Genomic DNA, 4,393 nt, shown 5'->3' with positions numbered 1-4,393 from the left:
AGTCATAAAGTAGTCATGCTTACATGCTGACACGTTTCACCGTGCATATCTGTTAGATAATATAAAAAGACACAAAATTCTCGCACACACCATTGCCAACTCTTTAGTATGTAGGCTACTGTACATAGCCATGCATAATGTGTGTGAGTGTGTGTGTGAATGTACATGTGTGTTTGTGTGTGTGTGTGTGAATGGTGTAATGAGAGAAAGACCTGGCAGGGCTGGCAAGGCTGGCAGTATTTGGATCCTGTCGGTATCCTCTCCGTGCCAGTCAGCCATGGGATGCCCTGTGTGCCAGTCCCCCCAGAGCCAACATGGCTGCCAGTGTCTCCAGCAGTCCACCGCTGCCCCTCCCCACACCACCACCATCCCCCGGGCTAAGAAACCCCCCACCCTGCCAAGGCGTCTTGCCCTGACTGGAGGATGGCTCATCTTCTCTCTCGGGGAGCTGTCCTCAAGTGTGCATCTTTAATTCGCCCTGGTCGCCTTCCTTAATTCTTGCTCCAAGACCAAGACCCCTGTTTTTGTCAGTGTTTTGTGCTTTCTGTGATAAACAACAACAGCAGCAGCAGCAGCACAGGAAACAGGAAACAGGGCAGGGGCAGTGAGGGGGATGCCAGCAGCCATGTGTCTTACCCCTGGCTGCTTGTCCTGGCAGCTCACAATGACCTCCAGTTGAGACTGAGCAGATCTTTGCCTTCTGAGTTGTGCTTTCTGAGGTTGAATAAAAGGCAAACTCAGCTGTTGTCTTCAGACCGCCCTTGTATGTCCTCCATCAGGATCCACTGCGCTGTGTGTGGAGCGGGGACACAAACATACACCTTGGGCTGGAGCTTGATCTCTGCTCTGCCTCCAGTGTCTTGATTCAGCCATCGGTCTGCAACCATTACTGTAATTGTTACTCCTTCGTAGCCAAGATATCAAATTGAGATTTTGTCTGTGCGCTTGTACATTTGGATATGTGTGTGGGTGTATGGGTGTGCGTGTCTGTGTGTGTGTGTGTGTGTGTGTGTGTGTGTGTGTGTGTGTGTGTGTGTGTGTGTGTGTGTGTGTGTGTGTGTGTGTGTGTGTGTGTGTGTGTGTGTGTGTGTGTGTGTGTGTGTGTGTGTGAGTAAATGACAGCTTTGTAACGATTAGGTCAGGGGTCTCTAACTTCTGACAGATGGACAGAGGTTAGAGGATTTCCTGGAGGGAACAGATAAAGCTAGGTGTGCTAATGGAAGAGTTCATATGGATTCAAAGAAAACATTAGTGCTCTGCCTCTGTGACTGTCTGCCTCTCTCTTTCTCTCTCTTTCTCTCTCTTTCTCTCTCTTTCCGGTGGTGGGTCAGGAAGGTCAGGACATAATGGGAGTCTATCTGTGGGATAGAGAGAGAGATAGAGGGATAACTGGGGCTGGATTTAGCGCGATGTTCTCGGGATTAGAGCAGAGAGAGCTCTGTATTTGAGCAGATTTAGCTCCTCTAACTCCTGAAGATAAGGGCCTGGGGATTGTGTAATTGTTTAAACAGCATGTGTTCTAACTCATCGCTGACCACACCAGTCGTCCTGGTCCAAGCACAATCCCTTCCTGTGAAACAGATGGTTGCGGTTGACCTGTGGTCTGACTGCAGATGCACACTGTGGTCCAGTGGTCAAGTCTTTAACAGCGGTAAAGGGAGGTTGGAGAGAGCGAAGCGACCACAAAGAGCCAGCCTGTAAAGCTGCTCTGTCCTCCGGAGAGAAGACAGGGAAGATAATCAGACTGTGTCCATCCTGCGGGCTGACTGTCCTTCTGTCTTGCACTGGCAAGGGTCATAGTTCTTCGTCTAATAGTTGCGACTACAGGAACAATGTACTTTTTTGGAACTTGAAATTGTGAATTGTCTGTAGCTGACTTGGCTCATCAACGCTGTTCCACTGGAAGGAGATATGATGACCATCAGTCTATGTCTGTTTTCAGCTGGAGGAACACACAACTTGACCTGGAGTAGGGTGGGGTCCAGAGGCCACCGTCTGGGACCTCCCCTGGGAATGGGTGTGAGAGATGGGGATGAATCATGTTTACTAGTCTGGAAGGGCTCCTAACTGTGTCCCTGTTGATTAGAATGCTGTCTTCACGGTCTAACAACAGTCCAGGCCCTCCAGTAAGGCGTTCTGACGGTTGTGTTTGTGATGATTGTGTGTTCTGCATTGTGCCAAGCGATCCATTTAACAACAAACATATGTTTGAATTTAGAGATCATCCCCACAAAATAGGCCATTTTTGTTTTGTTTATACACGCAAGTGTAGCGGGGTTTGCTCGTTTATGATTAGCAATACTTAATTTATAATAAAGTATGTAGTTCTTGGGGGCACCACCTCTTATTGTTAAAGGGATAGAGGAAACCTTATTGAATAATATTGAAATAATAGCCTTTGTAATAATCAGTCTAATCTTAAGTAGGGAATTCTATAAAAGTAGAGCAGATCAGATAACGTGAGTGATACACGAATATTATACACAATGATTTATTTAGGAAAATGTAATTATAATGAACAAATACCAGATAAGTTATGGGTTAGTCAGAGTAGTACAGTGGCTGGATGCAAATGAGGGCGAGCAACACAATGGCTGTGTAGAGCGCGTGTGAAGGGGGGAGGGAGAGAGAGAGTGGGAGAGGGGTAGAGAGGGACAGGTAGGCCTTTGGGGTAACAATGGACGAGCAAGGGCAACTGACTTAACAAGGGTTAAGTTAACTCATTTGTAAAATACAATCAAACATCAACAATTTAATCACAACATGCCAATATGTCACAAGTAAGAAATATTGCAAATCGTAGTTACTTTTGTCGGTTTGAAGATGGAGTCAAAGGTTCGTTATGTCCAACGAATAGAAAGTGGAATCTCTCGTCAAAGTTCCGGGCGCTCAGTGAATGTGCCAATTTAGAGGAATAGGTTAGAGAGTGACGCGTTCACCTCAGTTTAATCCTACAAACAAGCGGGGGTGATTGTACGTTGGGTGGTTTTATACTCCCCAAGGAAAGAAGTATATCCTTGTAAAGGTGAATTCCTGATTGGTCAGTTACTCCCCACCTGGGCGTCATCCTGAGATCTGCCTAGAGGTGTGAAGTGGGCTTCTAGCTTTGAGTTCTGTTATTTCAACTGTCCACGGAATGCTTAAACTTCATAATATAACAATACAACATTAATAAATGGTTTTGTTAGTATGGTACAATCATTTTGATATCAAGATTGGCTGACTTAACTATACTTGAAGGGAAGTTATAATCAAACCTCAATTAAACAACGTTCTAAGTAAATGGGAAAAACACACATTATAACACATCAACTACTGTCATTGAAATAGTGTCCATGAGTCATGTAGTCCTTGAGAATATGTTTGTAAATCCACATAAGAAAGTTCTTCCTTATAAATCCTTTGTCTGATACTGTGGGCCGTGTGGCCTCTGTTTCTGACCCCATGCTGGGCCAGAAGCTTTGAAGCTTCTCCTCTGGGAGAAGGACAAAGGCGGAAGACCCTTTCCTTGTCGGGGGTAGGAGAAGGTGTGATGGTACCGTGCTTTGTCTGTGGACTGTGCTACACAAATGTGTGCATATTGCAACACAGTGCCTTTGTGTGTGTGTGTTTTGTGTCCAGCCAGCACTCAGACAGTCTGACAGACAGCTCCATGTTATGAGTCCACATAGAAAAGCATGAAGTAGAGAACAACTGTGCCTGTTGATCAGATAAAGGATTATGTTGTGTTTTAATGAAATCTCTGCTCTCCCCCAAACTGCTTTAAAGCCCCTTTTACCATGCAACATATTTCCGCAGCACACGGCCCAGATGAATGTCACCACACTGAGCACGCTCAGAGAGCGTGTCAGACACATGCTCTGAACCATTAAGACAAGTAGGGGGTAATACCCTTAATGCCCACCGGCTAGGCGTCAGGGGTCAAGTGCATCACCCTGGTGGGGGGTCAGGTGGCTGAGCGGTGAGGAAGTCAGGCTAGTAATCTGAAGGTTGCCAGTTCGATTCCCAGCCATGCAAAATGACGTTGTGTCCTTGGGCAAGGCACTTCACCCTACTTGCTTCGGGGGGAATGTCCCTGTACTTACTGTAAGTCGCTCTGGATAAGAGCGTCTGCTAAATGACTAAATGTAAATGTAAATGGTGATGAGGAGGTCAAGATGGTAGGTTGATACTGAAACAAAAACGTTTTTCCGTGTCTTTCTCTGCCTTCTCTCCCCTGTGTACCTCTTTGAATTTCTCTGCATGTCCCCCTCCTTCCATCCCTCACTCCCTCCCTGCTTGTTTGTCCAAACAGACAGAAACGTAACAAAAAGCCCCAGACGTTGTAATTGGTGTGTTTAGCGCCGATGGCAATAACAGTAATTACAGCCAGAAAGGACTTACAAAAGAAACA

Source organism: Osmerus mordax, chromosome 17 (assembly GCF_038355195.1).
Source record: "Osmerus mordax isolate fOsmMor3 chromosome 17, fOsmMor3.pri, whole genome shotgun sequence".
In the NCBI taxonomy this organism is placed as follows: Eukaryota; Metazoa; Chordata; class Actinopteri; order Osmeriformes; family Osmeridae; genus Osmerus; species Osmerus mordax.
Note: the sequence above shows the minus strand (reverse complement) of the source record.